Below are 18,649 nucleotides of genomic sequence, written 5' to 3' on the forward strand. Positions count from 1 at the left end.
TCTCAACCCCTTTCCCAAAATGTATCATCTTCCTCTATTGAACCTATAGTTATTTCGCTCCTTTATTACGGATTTCTTTCTAATCAATTCTGACCCTAACTCTCCCCCTCATATTCTCTGGGATTCTTTAAGACTACTGCAAGGGGATTTATTATTGATTTTGTTTCTAAGAAAATGAAACACTTTCTTCAGAAACGCAAAACCTCTCTGGCGCATATAAAATCTCTTGAGCATACATTTTATGCTTCTTCAGATAGACATATTTCTCCAGAACGTATCCATGCAAAGTTAAAGTTGAATAAATTTACTACCGATAACGCGTCTTCAATTCTCCTTCGTCGTAGTGCTCGTTATTATGGAGGTCGTAATAAGTCAGGGAAGCTTTTAGCTAACTACCTCAAATCTTGTAAAGAGCGTTCCCTTATAGATTCTATTTATACCCCTGATAATACTCTTTTACATAAGGATACAGAAATACTTAACCAATTCAAATTGTTTTATCAACAACTTTATACTCCAGAATCCCCTCCTACCCCTTCTCTTATTCAGCAGTATTTTGAGAAGCTTCCCAGTCCTCCTAATTCTCATCTTAATTTTCCGGACCTTAAATTCGATTTATCACTACAAGAACTCTCCATGGCTTTGTCATCTCTTACTAAAGGTAAGACATCCGGTCCTGATGGTTTCCCTGTTGAATGTTACCTCCATTTTTCTGATCTTTTATTGCCCAAACTTCTCACCCTTTTTCAGTCAGTTTATTCAACTGGTAAAGTGGCAGGCACGTTTCAGGATGCTACCATTTGTCTTATCCCAGAAGATGGCCGTGACCCCAAGTTTTGTAAAAATTATCGTCCAATTTCTTTAGTTAATGTAGACTATAAGTTATTTGCTAAATTACTTGCGTTGCGATTGGATTCCTTTATGCCACATCTCATTGGTAAGGAGCAATGTGGCTCTATCAAAGGCAGACTTACCTCTGACAATTCCCATCTTTTTCTTAATGTCCTGTATAAGGCCTCATCTCTCTCGATTCCTCTTGCTGCTATCTCTGTTGATGCGGAGAAAGCTTTTGACAGGATTGATTGGTCTTTTTTGTTTGCTACTTTACGCTGGCATGGCTTCGGTCCCAAATTTCTATCCCTCATTACTTTAATATAGTCTGCACCCAAGGCCTCTGTGCTTGTAAATGGTCAACTCTCATCATCCTTTACTCTTCAACGAGGTGTTCGTCAAGGCTGTCCCTTATCTCCTCTTCTCTTTGTCCTTGCTCTTGAACCATTTCTGTCCTCTATTCGTAACAATAACTCCATTTCTGGTTTTCCATATGGCAATAATTAATTGAAACTTTCCGCGTATGCTGATGACATCCTTTTGTTTATCTCTAACCCTGAATTATCGATTCCTCCTTTATTATCTGAATTTGCTTCATTCTCTTTGGTCTCTGGATATAAAATTAACTCAGATAAGACTGAAATCCTCCCTTTAACTAAACCTTGTCTTCCTCAATAATTCTCCTCCACTGGCTTTGCTTGGAACAGTTAAAAAATTAAATATTTAGGTGTTTGGTTTTCCAACACTATTTCCTCTTCTATTAAATTAAATATGTCCGCTGTTTTATCCCGAATTGATCATTTATTCTCCACGTGGAACCCTCTTTTCCTTTTCTGGTGGGGTCGTTTGGACTCAATTAAAATGATGATAGCCCCTATTCTAATTTATATCCTTTCTATGTTACCTGTTCATATTCCTGCACTTTACTTTAAACGCATTGATTCTTCTCTTTGAAAGTTTCTTTGGAGGAATGAGAAATCCAGAATTTCTCTTGTTGCCCTTTGTAAATCTAAATATAATGGTGGAGTTAAATTTCTGGATTTTCGTCTCTATCATAAGGCCTTTGTTTTTACGCCAGGCATCGCGCTGGCTTTCCTCAGAACCTTCTCCTTTCACTCCTCTTTGGCTCCTCATAGAACAATCTTTATTATCACACTTTTCTTTCACTGAAGTAATACGCTTCTCTACTAAATCTCCCTATACCTCATTTTCCTTATTCAAACATACTTCCTCTCTTTTAAAGCCCTTGGTTCTCCCGTCTTCTATCACTCATGACTCATTCTTAAATACCCCCATTTGGTATAATTTGCTTATCCTTTTAAATAATCAACCCATTTGTTGGACTTCTTGGAGATCAAGGGCTGTTATGTGGGTTCATCAACTCTTTGATAGTCTATTACCTTGCTCCTTTCCTCACTTTCAACTATTATTTCATTGCCCTAGATCCTTTTTACAGAAATTCACCACTCTCATGGCAATAATTCTTGACCGTTAATATTCTCTTCCTTCCTCAACTTCTTTAATGTCTCACTCTTCCCTTCTTCAGATTCTTTCTACTGTCCCTAAAGCTTCTATCATTTATAATTTTTTCTCCACTCCTGACCCAAATCGTCCTAAATCTAAACTGGAACTTGCTTGGGAAGCGGATTTTGATTGCATTTGGTCTGTTGCTCTCTGGGATAAAATTTGGTCCAGGTCTTTAAAACTTTCTCGCTCTGCCTCTCTTACCCAATCTTTATTTTATCTTTATCTTAGATTATATATTTACCCTCTTTCTTTATCCAGTTTCATACCCTCTTCTGATTCTAAATGCTGGACTTGTGGTGCTTTAAACGCTGACTTCCTGCATCTTTTCTTTTTCTGTCCTGTTGTTTCTGCTTTCTGGGAAAAAGTTTGGCTATACATTTCTCACATTTTTTCTCTCCCTGTCTCCTACTCAATCACTACCCTCTTTTTGGGAAGTCTTTCAGATTCCTTGGATCTCCCTGCACACTCACATGGTCTTTTTGATCTTATGCTTGCTCTTTCATTCCAACACATTGCTTCCAACTGGAAATCCCTTTCGCACATTTCCATACAAGGATGGTGGAATACTGTATGTCATTTCCATTGGCTTGATGTCGCCTTCGCGTCATTTTGCAAACCAATTTGCAACACTGATCTTTATTGGTTACCTCTTACTACATACCTAGATTGGTTAGCTTTCAAGAAAGTTGCTCATATCACTTCAGAAAATGTTAAACCTCCTTGAAGGACTTCTTTCTCTCACTTGTTATTTTATTTTGTTTAATAATGGGTTCTATGTTATATCACTTTATGCTATACAGTTTTTATTGATTATTTGTATCCTTTGTTTATTGGCCGTAATTCATCGTAGATATTAATATTCTGCAATACTATGATGTTTCTTCCTCTCTTGTTTCCCCTTCCTTCCTCCCTGGCCCCCCTTTCCCTTATCTCTAAAAAATTCCCACAAAATGCTTTTTATTTCTTATTTGCTGATGTTAGCACTTTTATTGTTATTTACTGTACTTGAGTATTTTTTATTGTTTCTGATAACATCTTTACTTATTTATACTTTCTTTCAATAAAGCTTTTCAAACATAAAAAGACTTCCTAGTCTTGATTTCACATCATGCCTCTTTCTTCCGCCACCCAACCCTCCCTGCTTCTTTATCTCATTATTATTCTCGCCAGAATAAATATTTGATGCTCACGTGCAAATGGCTGCACTCCTGTTACTGACAACTGCCTTACTAAAATAACATTACATATATACCACTACATAGAAATTGCTTCTACTGAGAATATCACTTCATTAAATGAGGTAAGATCAAGGCTAAATATAAGAGTGAGGGTTTGAGTAAGTTTTTTTGTTTTGTTAAGGACTGGAATTTGGCATGAATAATTACAAGTGGCTGAGAACATTTCAAGCATTCCACTGATCACTTTTTTGTTTTCCTCACTGCATCACCTGAAGTTTAGTGGGTATGTCCAGATATGGTTCCTGTGCTAGCTGAGCCACAGGATTCAAGCTGCACCGCACTATCTAAGCCCGAAAGGTTGGAAACGGTCTGTGGTTGCTTGTGTTTCTAATTAAAGGGGACTGGCAGTTCAGACCAGACTGTTCCTATTGGAGCAACATCAAGGCGTGTTTGTATATGGCTGCTTCCTGACTGAGGTGGCAATGGATTGCAGTTCGAGTAATTCCCAAACTCTGAAATTAATTCACGTATTCCACCCATCACTTTTTGTTTTCCTATGGATTAGGGTTAGGGTAACGGATACTGTTCTCCTGTTTGATAATCAGAACCTCTTAGGTCCAGGGTGAGGTGTAGGTTCTAGGTTTCGATTATGTTTGGAGTTAGAGTAGAGGGTTAAGATTAGCCTTAGATTTAGGTTAAGGGGCGGAGGAGTTAGTTTTAGAATTGGGATCAAGGTAGGTCCTGAAGTAGGTTAGGTTATGGGCTAGAACTATCCTTAAACTCAGGGTTAGATTTAGTCTTACAGTAAAATGAGGGTTAGGCTTAATGTTATGGCTACAGTTAGAGTACAGTTTAGGCATATGGTAAGGCTAAGGATTAGAAAGCGGGATATGGGGTTAGGGCAAGGTTAAATTTTAATATTTAGTGTAAAGGTTAGCACACTTGCCTTTATTCGGTTCAGTGGTATTCTCAGTAAAGATAATTTCCATGTAGTGAACTCTATGTGGTAGTTTTTCAATATAGTCAAGCTGTATTGGAAGCAATCTGAGTGTTCCAGATTTGTGGCATGTATTCCCTAAGAAGCTACCAATATAAAGGGCATTAGAAACCCTGGGCCTCATTTATGAAAAGTGACGCATCGCTGCGCCAAAACAGCGATGCATCACTTTTTATTGAGCCCTCCTTGCGACATGCTGGATGTGTCCTATTTACAGTATGATGCATCATGAACAATGAGTTACAGATATGTAAGCATTTCTGACGTATCTGTAGGCGCAAAAATGATGCATTTCTAGAGTGTGTCACGAAAGTGACGCAAATACATCAATGGGTCATTTCGAATAGGTAAGTCCCATTTCAAATGTGCCTGCATCAGACTTACGCCTGCTGTGAGGCAGGTGTGAGAGATTGACACATTTGCATCCTTGAAGCGATGCAGTGAAATTTCATAGATTTCACTGCGTCCCTTCTACGAGGCTTACTTGCGTCAAAAAGGCCCACCGTGCATACATTATACCTGGCACAGGTATAATGTGGCCAGGGGTTTACAAATATGCGTCAATTTGTAAATATGACGCAACATGGCACATTTGTTACCCTGCTGGTGCGTCACAAAAATTGACGCACCAGCGGCGCAAAAGTGACACAAGGGCTCATAAATAAGCCCCCTGTTTAGGGGGACAGTATGTGGGATTAGGAGTTTGACCTTCAGAGGTCTCTCAAAAATGGGGAATATCCAAAGGAATCAGAAATACACACCAGATCCTCCGTGTAAAATTCTAATTTCCCCTCTGAGTTTTATTAAGATATTTTGACTGTCCTCAACAGCTAAAAGGTTCCTTCGTGAAAAATACCTTGTAAGAAACTGGCTCTATATATACTGCACCAAAGTGAGCTACAATGTGTATAGAGTCCAAGGGTCTCCAGAGGTTTGGCGGAGGCTAAAGTTAGATAGAACCTTATCTAGCTATCTCTAAAGAGGTAGCTTGGTCGGGCATTAAGGCAATATCAGAGGACAGTGTAAAGCATTTGATGTACACACTCAGTCAGCAAATGGTCTCACACACTCAAGAACTGAACTCTAGGCCAATTGATTTGTATAAAAAATATTCTCTGGTTTGATTTCTAGAACCAAGCAAGCCTGGTGCAGGTAAGTATACAAATACTTTTCAGTGGTAACTTACTTGTATGAACACAGTTAAAAATTGCAGTGTAACTTGTACTAGTTTTGGTTACAGTTTTAAGAAAGCAGTTTGCAACACATTGCAGGTATAGTAAATTCAATTGAATGGGCTTTTTAACTTAAATGCAGTTAATTACATTTCAGATTACTTTTGGTAACACGGGACTGGATCCTACATTCAGCCCTGGGACATTTCCTGAAAACAGGTGAGTACATGTGTTTTGGTTAAAGGTACGATTTTGAAGGAATATTATTGCATTTCAAAAGTTGACACTTTGAAACTTTTTTCCATGGAATCACCAATGTCATCCTACGGGAGGAAATTAACTTAGCAGGTAAGTTAGATTATTGTTACTTTTTCTTACTCAGTGCTGGATCCTGGATTCAGCACTGGAACATTTCCTGAAAACAGTTGAGAAAATGCGTTTTGGTAATTCAGCTGATTTTTAAGGAATATTTGTAGTTTTCAAAAGTCAACACTTAGAAACTTTTTGGAAAAATGAGTTATCGGTTTCAAGGTAAGTAATCGGTCTTTTGAGTTAGGGTTCTGGGGATAGACTCAGGGGTCTCCCAAGGGTCAGGGATGCACTGTTGTTGCACCCTCAGCTGCACTCGGGCGGCCGGTGCAGAGTGTTTAAACCCAGTGTTATCCTATGGAGGATGGGGGGCTCCGGTTAGTGGCGGCTGGCAAGCAGGTCACATGGTTGAGGGAGCTTGGCTCCTAGGGTTAGGCTCTGGGCAAGTTGGGGACCAAGTTAGCACCATAGGGGCACCATCAGCGGTGCTAGGGCAGCTGGGTGCAGGGTGCTGTTTTGAGGTCGGGTGCCCTGTTGATTTCAATAGGAATTCTCCGGGACAAAGAAACACTGCAGGGTCGGGGACGAGGATCTTCCAGGAGTGACCACCACTTCGAGGGGTAAGTTGGGATGTAGAGGGATCGTTAGGCACTGCTGGGTTGGGCACACAAGGCCGTGGACAAGGGGTGCCTTTGGACGTCGGAGTTTCTTTCCCGCTCTGGTCGCGGTATGGGGGTTCTCTGGATTGAGGCTGCAGGCATCATCTGAAGGCTTGAGGCAGGTCAGGGGTCACCGGATCTTGGGTCAGGATTGCCGGGGAGGCCTCCTCGTGGTGTTTGTTCACTCAAACACAGGCCAGGCTCGGCAGGTGCTGAGTGTGCTGGATTCGCGGTTTCTGGCTGGCACCCTGAGCTGCTGTTCAAACACATCCGGTGTTCACAGGAGAAACAGCTTGGAAAGTGAATGCAGGTAGGTCCTCTGGGGTTTTTGAGGTTGCTGGCCGCTGGACACGCCAGGGTTTTGCAGGAGCAGGTTAGAGGGGAGACAGGCCTGTAGGGCTGGGGCCAAGTCAGTGGACGTCGTCCTCTTGTTAGCTCTGCACGGCTTCTCGTCCTTTTTTTTTCTTCTTGTTGCTGGATCGGAGGAAGGAAGGTTCAGGGTGCCCCTAAATACAAAATTTAGGGGTGTTACAGGTAGGTTAAAGGTCAGGGACCAATGGGTCCCTTCCCTGGGGTGGCTACACCCCCTATTCCAGTAGGAGTGGGGCAAGAGCCTGTCCCTGGTTGGCTGGGTCCCCCCATCCTCAAGATGGCGGGGACTCGAGGTTGTGCTCCACCTCGCCTCCCCCACCTTTGGAGTTGAGTTGGCAGAGGTGGGCACACCTCTCTTCCTCACCTTGTTTTTCCCGCCGGGTCTCCCGCCCAAAGTGGGGGATAGAACCAGTGGGGACCAGTTGCTGAGTACAGAAAGTGGTCTGGAGAGGCTCACAAAAGCGGTATGCCTGTGAAGCTTCTCCTTCGTGAACCCTGCCCATCCTGCGGGAGGAGACTTGGCACCTAATGCCAGGATGTGCATTGTTTCAGGCCCCTCGAGAGCAGCAAGCTCTCAGCCCAGGGGTCCAGAAACATGTCTGGTGGTGGCAGCCTAGGCAGCCACTCAGTCAGGTCACTGGGAGGTGGTCGAATTTCAGGGGTCCTCTCTAAAATGCCCTCTGTCGTGCATTTTACATTAAATCCCACACTTGCATCAGTGTGGGTTTAATGTGCTGAGAAGTTTGATACCAAACTTCTCAGTCTTCATTGCAGCCACCATGGTGCTGTGGAGTTAATGATGACAAACTCCCAGCACCATGTACTCTCAATGGCAGCATTGCACTCACAGTGCTCAGGAATTGACCTGGGTACTGTAGGGGTACAGGTCTCATGCACCTGTACCCTCACCACTGGCATTGGGTACCCAGCTTTGGGGGTGACTGATGTATGCCAGGGCAGTTTTTTGTGGGCATGGCACACAGGCATGTGTGCCACGTCGACTCTTTGTTTTGTTCTGCACCAAGACACACAGCCTGCAAAGGCAGTGTGTGTGAGTGTCAGGGCACATGGCCTCTAAGGGTGGCACAATACGTGCTGCAGTCTTTAGAGGCCTTCACTGGTCACAGTGCCCTGGGTACTTAATGTACCATTTACCAGGGGCTGACCTGTGGCCAGAGATGCCAATTGGGTTTAGGCTTCATGCAGTTTTAGGGAAGGAACACAGGCCCTGGATGCCTGATTGGCAGGAGCCCAGGGCACACTCAGTCAAAGCACATCAGCAATCCAGCAAAAAGTGGGGACATACCATGCAAGAAAGAGGGCACTTTCTCACAAACCTGACCTGCACTTTCCCAGGAAGGCACTGAATTCTAGAGGGGTCAGTAAATTGTTAATAGCCCCAGTGGAATTTATAAAACATGGCCTTGTACACGTGTGCAAGTATGTATTTTAGCTGCAAAAGGGAGACTGAGATTTATAAGAGGGACGAGATCATGCTAACATCAGGGATATTTTTCAGTATTTGGAGTGGAGACTTTACATTTTGAAAATTAATTTCAGGAATTTCTTCATTCAAAACTTCTAAATATGATTTATAGCCTTGACAATTAAATTAATCAGAAATTCTCTTGCTTTAGTTTCACAAATGCATTAAATGTGTGTTTTTAAAATACACGATTGCCTCAACTTGAGAGTTGATGTACCATACTTGAACAGATACTACCTATTAAACAGCCTGAGTGCAACACAATGTCAAAAGGCAGTCAAAACTCCAGGTGGTCCAAAGAGTGGGCCACACTGCCCACTGACACTCGTCATCACTCTCTGGATCAAGTCCTGAGATGGGACCTTGTCCATGGGAAAAAGACTGCCAGGATAGTAAGCGTTTGTTTTTTCATCTCAGGTGCAGCACCTTTCCCTTTGAGGATCGGGCACCCCTGTACCTCACAGATTTTTGAGCTTTCCATCTCCTTCTCTCTAGAATCTTACAGAGTATCTTATTTTAGACACTACTGTGTACAATATTTTTTCAGTTATTTCTAAGGTACGATAGGCAACTGAGTGGCTCTTTTTGAACTCTCAGAAGTGAATGTATGTCAGGAAGTAGGGCTTGGACATTGCTTACTGCTTGGTATGGTTGTAGCACAGGAAAACAGTGATCCAAAACTGCTTTTGCTAATTTCCTTTCACAGAAAGAATGTCAAGTGGACATCACAATGTCAACGCAGTCTGGACAGAAGCTGCCTGCTCGCAGAGAATGCACTATGCGGCAGCATATTTACAATCACCTACTATTCCCTGAAGGCCCTGACCCTCTTGTCACCTTTTATTATTAGATAAACCTTCCCTTGTGTTTCACAGTGTCTTTGTTAGGCAATTGTGAGACAATGCTGCTGAAGACAGAATCTCACTGCATGGAGCTCGGATTTTCCTTGCCAAGACCTGCTGCTTCCTAAGGATTTGTACTGATGGACATTGAGAATATAGAGACATAATTAGAAAAGCCCTGTTGATGAAAATGAATTTTGAACAATTATCTGAACTATTCTAAGACTTCAGGATGTTACATTATACTAAGGATTATCCTGTGACAAAACAGAAACAATTCCAAGACTGGACCTTTTTAAATTAATTATTCTTTGTGTGCTTAGTTATCAGAAAATATCACATTTCCATTAAAATACAGAGAGAGTTGGTCCAAAGATATATTACTAAGGTATATACATTCAAGGTTACTATTTTATGGCTAGGCACGGAGGCCAATATTATACATTATCCTCTTTATCGCCACACACAGCGGCAACAACTAGAACTTTTAACTTTTAGAATTAGAATGCTAGTAACATACTAAATAGTATAAATGTCCCCAACAAGCAGCCATCTTCTATCTTTGTTGCTGCTCACACATCAAATACATTCTCTGCTTGATTAATAAAATGTATATGAGAGATATTGTTAGAGCTGGCATCTTTTGGCGTAATTTTCCCTATTTTGTTGCTTCTGACCTCCTGTTTTTGACTGTTTGCCACATTTTGTTTTTGCTGATTTTTGGACTGTGGGTACTTTACCACTGCTGATCAGTGCTAAAGTGCACGTGCTACCTGTGTAAAATATATTGGTGATTGGTTTATCCATGATTGGCATGTTTGATTTACTATTAAGTCCCTAGTAAAGTGCACCAGGCTTGCCACCCACATGACTAGCTCTGCAAGCAGGTCTCAGACCTGCCACTGCAGTGTCTGTGTGTGCAGTTTTAAACTGCCATTTTGATCTGGCATGTGCTTGCCAAGCCCAAACCTTCCCTTTTACTACATGTAAGTAACCCCCAAGATAGACTCAAGGTAGCCCCATGGGCAGGGTAAGTGTATGTAAAAGGTAGGATATATAGTAGTCTGTTTTACATGTCCTAAAAGTGAAAAATTGCTATTTTCTTTTTTCACTATTGCAAGGACTATCTCTCCTATAGGATAAAATGGGGACTCCCTTGGATTATATTCTAGGTATAATTTCCTATTAGGATGAGATATAGATTTGGAGTTTGGGGGTCTCTGAAATCACAATTTAAAAATTCATCTTTTGGTGAAGTTATTTTATAAATTGCGTGTTTGAAAATGCCACTTTTAGAAGGAGGGCATTTTATTTCTTAACAACTCTGTGCCTCTGTCTGTCTGTAAAATACATGTCTGGTTGGCTGACAGTTGGTCTCTTGTGCATACACTCTAGACAGTCACACAAAGGAAGCTAAGGTGAGCCCTGCATAACCTGATGGCCCATCACCAGGCTGATGGATCTTCGTCGACTAGAGTGATGAGAGGAGGTGTCACTGACACCTAAATAGGGATGTGCCTGCCCTCACACAAAGTTGTCTCCATCCCCTTTAGTGTCTGGTGCCAGATCAGGGAAAGACAAGGTTTTGTGAACTACAAAGGCATCTAATACCCCCAAATTAGATCACTTCTGCACTGAGGACATCCTGCCAGGAAAAAGAGCTGGATATTGCAGTAGGGACTGCCACTCCGCCTGTTGCTTGGTTGTGCTGGCCTGATGCTTGCTGCTTCAGTCATGGGAGTGAATAGACTGGACTTTGCTTTCTGTATCCTGCTTCCACGGTTCTCCAAGGGCTTGTGTGTGCTGGTCTCCTGTTAAGAAGTCTCAGGACTATCAAAGACTTCATCTGTCAGTACCTGGGCTCTTCTGCTGAGAGTCCTCACTTGCCAAGTGGTGCCAAATCCAGTTCCTGGACCCTTAGAAGTGTAATCTGGTTATCTTAAGGAGAAAATGTATGGATTGTCTCCTAGTGCCTGTTTTCTTGACGCACCGCTACAATAAATCAATGTATCACCACTGCCTGCCCCAAACGGTGGTTCCCACTCAACATATTGTCCATGGCTTCCACAGCAATCGCTCTGTCACAGCAAGAGAGAAACATCACCACAGCGTGGGTTTCGAGCACTGTGTCACTATTGTCCGTGGCACCCACTCTGGCTCCGACACAACACCTGCTTCACAGATGAGGAATCTCCAGAGCGCCTGCTTCATGGTAGGGAAATCAACATAATGCCTGGATCGCCACTGTTGTTTCGATACAGTGCATCTGGATTTTCAGCTCATTATTCCGGGGTGCCAGATCTTCATCAACACAGCACTGCAGTAATGAACCAAGGCCGAATGTCCAGAATCCAAAGCATCACCTCCCCTGCCTGTAAGGAACCGATGTATCACCTCCCCCTGGCAAGGGAGGTGCTTCAACTCCCCTGCCAGTAAGGAACCAATGCATCACCTCCCCAGTGTAGTAACGAACCAACGCATTGCTTAACTTTTCTGATGCCTCACCTCTCCTGCACCTTGCTCCATCTTTGATTTTTGACACATCTAAGTTACTTTGTGCTAAAACAAATTCATCCATTGATTTCTATGGACTAAACTTGTTTAATGTTTTGAACGTGATATTTTGACTTGGATATGTTGGATTTTTGTCATTTTGCTCTTGTTTTATTCAGATAAATATTGGCTATTTTTCTAACCTGGTGTGGACTTCTTTTGTAGTGTTTTCACTGTGTTACTGTGTATGTGTGTGCACATATACTTTATACATTGTCTGAGATAAGCCTGACTGTTCATGTCAAGCTACCAAGGGGTGAGCAGGGCTTATCTTAGCTGTGTGACTTTATTACCCTAACTACAATAAGGGTCCTGACTTGGATAGGGTGCAAATCACTGCCAACTAGAGATGCAATTTCTAACAGATATGCTTCATATGTTACATTTAAAGAGTGAAAGCACATATAGTGTGTATTGAGTAGTGAAAATACATTTGTTTTTAAAATAGAAATGAAAAACTGTATATATAGAACTATGAATGACAGACATATAAACACTTTTAAAAATATTACATTTAAATAACAAACATGAGGAGGTGGAAACACCTCAATTTATGCTGGCTAGGCCGGATTGCGGCCGTCAAGATGACCCTACTGCCCCAAATTCTTTATATATTCCAGACCCTCCCCCTGCGCCCACCGGCAGGGTGGCTTCCGAAGACTCAAACGGAGTTAGCACGCTTTGTCTGGAACGGTCGACGCCCGCGGTTTAAACATGCGGTTGCCGCACTCCCTCCCGAACACGGTGGTGTAGGCGTGCCAGATCTCACGTTATACTTCCAAGTGACGCAACTGCGCACATTAGTGGAATGGCACCAACTACAGTCAGGCAAACACTGGCTCTTTCAAGATCAGGCTGTGGCAGGCCGCACACTGCAGGGCGTCCCATTCTTGCTGCGTGCTCACAGACCCCCCAACCTGTACGCCTCAATGATCACTAGCACGGTCCACAAGGTATGGGACAGGGTGGCCGTGGCCCAAGGGCTCACTTCCTTTCCCTCACCGATGACTTCGATCTTTGACAACCCAGACTTCACACCTGGCCTGGACCCTAGAGCCCATGCAGCCTGGAGGGCGACTCCATGCAGAGACGTGGGACACATGTTCGACCTCAAGGGCATTCTTCCTTTCCAAAAGATGAAAGAGAACTATGGTATTCCAGAGACTGACCGCCTGCCTTACCTGCAGATCCGTCACTGGGTGCTACACCCTTCGATCCACCTCACCCCATACGAGAAGTGGCTGCTGACACGCACATCCGACAAAAAACTGATCTCAGACCTCTACCAGCACCTGCTCCTCACCAATATACATACCTAAATGCAGGGAGGGTCAGGTGGGAGAGAGACTTGGGGCGTCAACTCACTAGGAAGGAATGGGAGGGGGTGTATTACAGAGCTAGGCACTCGGCGCATCACACAGGCCTCACTAAAACCATGACCAAAATTGCCATCTACTGGTACCACACACCCGAAAGGCTACACCAATGGGATCCTCGAGTTAGTGACCGCTGCTGGAGGGGATGTGGGGAACTTGGAACGCTGGAACACCTGCTCTGGAGCTGTGCTCGTATCCAGCCCTACTGGGCCCCAATCCTTGATTTAATCGACTCACACCTAGACACGCAGCTACCTAGATTCCCGGCCTATGTCCTGCTAGGCCTTCCCAACACCTTGATGTACCCCCTGAAATCCTGGAGAGGGAGGCTTATTGCGCTGGCACTGGGGGCAGCAGTCCAGAATATTGTAGCTCATTGGAGGGTCTTCTAACCCCCACAACAGTCGGGCTGGCTCCATAGACTTTGGGCGATCCTCGGAATGGAGAAGCTGTCTCTGGCCAAGGCAGGGAAAGGGGCTGAATTTGCAGAGCTCTGGCGCCCGTTTCTGACCCTGCTGACTGGAGAATTCCGGAAGCTAAGCTGCCCCTGCTATTTGCGACTGCTGCGCCTTGCGGACACCCCACTCCCAGAACCCAAGTCACAGCCACGCAAACGCAAGGCCCCAGCAGGCGCTACACTGGATGGAGCACAGTAAGAAAGTGACCGACTATGGTCTCGGTACTTGCTCAATGGACAAGTAGAGGGGAGGTAAGGGAAGGGGGTGTTTTCCCCTTTTTTGTTTTCTCAGTTTATTCTTGCTTCAAAACCAGCCCCATTTACATCTACATAGCACTTCCTGTGACGCGGCCGGCCTGGTTGGGTTGTAGGCGGCTTGCTGTGTTACCTTTAGCAGTCGGTGCTCCTGATAGACAGATATATACATTTGCGCTGTCTGTGACCGCCTTGTACCCGGGCTGGCGCAGATGGCTGTATGAGATGCACTGCACTTGTTTGTTGCTCAATAAAAAAGATTTAATACTAAATAACAAACATGAGTTTTTACAGTAAGTGATGCAGGGAAGATCTGCTTTGGATCCTTGTGAAAGTGCTTGTAAAAAGCGCTCATCTTCAGGATTGTTTAAACAGCTGAGTTTGCAGTCGTAGTGTTAGGGCTTTGCAGTAGAGCTTGTAATATAGTTTGCATGTTAACAGTTTATTTTTTTAAAGTTTTAAATATATATTATGGTAATTGTCTTCAATATGGGTTTTTCAAATGATGCAGAGCAAATCAAGCAGAATAAACAGTGTTAGCACGTATGTTGATACAGAGCTGCAGAAGCAGAGCTTAGACATCAGAGTCGCATGAGTCGAGGCAGCTTTATCAGCGTGTGAAGAGGCGACTGTTACCGCTTGCACTTACTTAAACACCACGCGAGAACTAAACAGTTTACTTGATCTCCGCACATGAGAAAAGTTCTTTACTGAATGTCCCCAACATTCACAGTTAAAACGAGTGGACACTCTTAAAATAATGGCACAGTTTTAATGACAACACTCTCATAAATTAATTGCAACAGTTTTTGGTATAACCCAAATAAGATTTACCTCAGGAATTAATACAGCATGCTGTGTCAGATTAGTGTGCATTGTTCTGGAGTCTAGTTGGAATATGTACCCTTGTGGCTTGCTGTAGTAGCGTCAAGGACGCCAGTGTCCATTTTAGAGAGGTCCTATTTAGGGCTAAAAAACTAAATTTTTCCTGTTAGAAACACTCTTTTAGGGCAGAAGTTAGTGAGGCGGTGTGAAGAAGAGGTGTGTTTTGGGAAGTGTGGTTCTTTAATGAGAATTAGTATTATTAATATAGTATTAGGTTTGAAAATGAATGAGTTGGAGTCTAAGGCAGCAGAAGAACAGAGTTTGGATGAAAAGGTACGGGCTTTTTTAGATAAAGCTTTTACTGCATTGCCATCTCAAGTGGATAAGAAAATGGATGATTGTTATAAATGGGGGTCTCTAGTTGGCAGTGGCTTTCACCCTGTCCAAGTAGGGACCCTTCCTTCTAGTCAGAATACGAGAGTTACGCACCTAAAATAAACCCTGCTCACCCCCTTGGTAGCTGGGCATGAGCAGTCAGGCTTATATCAGAGGCAATGTGTACATCATTTGAACATAACACATAGTAAACAGTGAAAACAATACAAATGCACACCACACCAGTTTAGAAAAATAAACCAAACAAGAACAAAATGACAAAAATACACCATACAGGTGTTAAAATATGATTTTTAAAAGGTAAAACCAGTTCTGTCCATAGAAAGCTATGGCTGCGTCACTTTTGTTGCAAAGTACCTGGAATGTGTCAAAATCCAAAAAAGAACAGGCTCAGGGACGGTGATGTGTCCGTTTCTTATATTCAGGGAAGGTGATGCGTCGGTTCCTTGCTCCAGGGGAGGTGATGAGTCAGGGTCATATGTATCAAGCAAAATTGCATTCGCAAATGCCGAAATTCCCAGAATTTCGGCGTTTGCAAATGCAATTTTGCCAAATGGTATGTATTAAGGCAAAATAAGGAATCGCTAAATTTGGGAGTCCTTATTTTGCGATTGCATTTAAGGAATCGCAAATTTTGCGATTCCTTAAATGCAATGTAAGAAGCACCAAAAAAAGCGCAATTTGGCCTTAAGGAATAGCAAATTACCACCCACTTCAAGTGGGTGGTAATTTACGATTTCTTTGAAAAATTAACTTTTTTGCATTTTTCAAAGTGCTATGTGAAACCAACGCTGACAGGTGCAGCGTTGGTTTCTTTGGCCTCACGGGGCTGCAAAGTAGGATTTTCTATCCCACTGCGGTATAGTGTCAAATGAAGCAGCCTCAGGAAGAGCGAATCATCGATTTTGCAGTTTCTTTAGTTCTTCACAGTTTTCTGTAGCTGGGACTACCTCCTGCGGTCCAGGACTGGAGGAGGCACCCCAGGCAGGTCAGAACTCCCCGAAGTTGAGTTCAAGAAGTCTGTAGGTGAAGTTTTTGTGCCCATGGCACTTCAAAACAGGAGGCAAGCACACACAAGCCCTTGGAGACTCGTCTTAAGCTGGTTTCACAGCAAAGTTCAGTCTTTGTCCTCTACTCAGCAGAAGCAGCAACTGCAAGCGAACCCAGCTAAGCAACACACAGCAAAGGGGCAGTACTCAATCAATCAGGGAAATGAGACGTGCGCTTCTCTCCTGTGAGGGCCTCAAGGTACTCCGGGGTGGGTAGCTCAGTGTCAGCCGAAGAGCCAGGTATGGAGGCTCTTCCTGAAGGTCTTTAGAGTGGGGGAGTGTCTGATGTTGATCCGTAGCTCATTCCAAGTTTTTGCAGAAATGTAGAAGGCTCTTCCACCGGCTCTGGCTTCACAGATCCGCAGGGTTTTGGTGAGGGCGAGGTCGGGGGAGCAGAGGTTTCTCTTGGGTACATAGAAGGAGGCTCTTTTGTTGAGGTATTGAAGTCAGGTGTTGTGGAGGCATTTGTAGGCTTGGGTGAGTAGCTTGAAGGTTACTCTCTTCTTGACAGGATGCCAGTGGAGGTTTTGCAGGTGTTGGGTGATATGTTCATGTTGTTGGATGCTGAGGACGAGTCTGGCTGCAGTGTTCTGATGGTCTGTAGTTTGCAGAGCAGGTATTTGTTGATTCCCAAATAGAAGGCGTTCTCGTAGTCCAGTCTGCTTATTATGAGTGGTTGCGTGCCGGTCTTTCTGGATTCGGGGGGATCCATTTGAAGGTCTTGCAAAGGATGCGGAGGGTGATAAGCAGGTGGAGGTGACGGCGTTGATCTGTTGGTTAATGGTGAGGGGGAGTCGAGCATGATGCCAAGGTTTTGGGCACGGTCTGTGGGAGTGGGAGGGTTTTCGAGGGCGGTGGGCCACCAGGTGATATCCCATGCTGAGGGGGTGGTTCTGGGGAGGAGGACTTCTGTCTCCTCTGAGTTGAGCTTCAGGCAGCTGTCGCTCATCCAGGATGTGATGTCTTTCGTTCCTTCCTGGAAGCTGAGCCTGGTGGTGTGGGGATCCTTTGGGAAGGACTGGATGAGCTGAGTGTCGTCTGCACAGGATACAATGCGGAGTCCATGCTGTCTGGTGATGGCGGCGAGGGTGGCCATGTAGATGTTTAAGAGCGTGGGGCTGACTGATGATCCTTGGAGTACTTTGCAGTTGATCGCTGTGGGTTCAGAGCAGAAGGGCGAGGGTCTGATTCTTTGGGTTCTGCTGGTCAGAAAGGATCAGAGCCAGTCGAGGGCAGTTCCCTGTATGCTGCCGTCATGGAGTCTGGCAATGAGAGTGCGGTGGAATACGTTGTTAAAGGCTGCAGGGAGATCGAGTAGGATGAGGGCTGCAGCATGGCCTTGGATTGAGGAGAGTGCAGATGTCCTCTGTGTCAGCGAGGAGTGCGGTTTTGGTGCGGTGGTTGCTGCAGAATCCGAATTGGGACGGGTCGAGGATGGAGTTCTCTTCAATGAAGTTCGTTAGCTGGATGCTGAAAATCTTCTCAGTGACTTTGGCCAAGAAGGGGAGGAGAGAGATGGGTCAGTAATTTTTGTGGTCCGTCCGGTCTGCAGAGGGCTTTTTGAGGAGGGGCTTGACTTCTGCACGTTTCCAGTCATTGAGGAAAGCGCTGGCTTCAAAAGTGCCTTTGGTAATGCGTCAGCTCGGGTGCTATGGCAGCTGTGACTCTGTGGAAGATGTGCGGCGGGCAGGGGTCCATGGGAGCTCCTGAGTGAATACTTTTCATGGTTGTGGCGTTGTCTCCAGTGATGACCAGGGTCCAGGCGGATATGGTAGGCTGGCTGTCATTGCCGAAGGAAGGAGTGGTTTCAGTGTCTGTTTTTTCGTTAAAGTTGTCGTTGAGGGACTTGATTTTCAGATGGAAGTAGGAGCTGAGTTTGTTGCAGAGGTCCTGAGAGGGTGTGACATCCGTTGCTTCGCTGGGGGGTTGATGAATTCCTGAATGATGCTGAAGAGTTCTTTTGAGATGCTGGAGTTGGCAAGGATTTTTTTCTGAATGAATGTCCTTAATCTCCTACGCCGACGACACCCAGCTGATCCTCTCCCTGACCAACGACCCCGCCGCCGCCAGAGCCAACCTGCACGAAGGGATGAAATAGGTAGCCGAGTGGATGACAACCAGCCGCCTGAAACTGAACTCGGACAAGACGGAGGTCCTCATCCTGGGCTCCTCACCCTCCGCCTGGGACGACTCCTGGTGGCCTCCCGCCCTGGGCACCGCACCCAAACCGACAGACCATGCACGAAACCTGGGCTTCATCCTGGACTCCTCCCTCTCCATGACCAGGCAAGTCAACAACGTCTCCTCGGCGTGCTTCAACATCCTACGCATGCTACGGAAGATCTTCTGGTGGATCCCCACCGAG

The sequence above is a fragment of the Lissotriton vulgaris genome, chromosome 8 (genome assembly GCF_964263255.1).
Source record: "Lissotriton vulgaris chromosome 8, aLisVul1.2, whole genome shotgun sequence".
Taxonomy (NCBI): Eukaryota; Metazoa; Chordata; class Amphibia; order Caudata; family Salamandridae; genus Lissotriton; species Lissotriton vulgaris.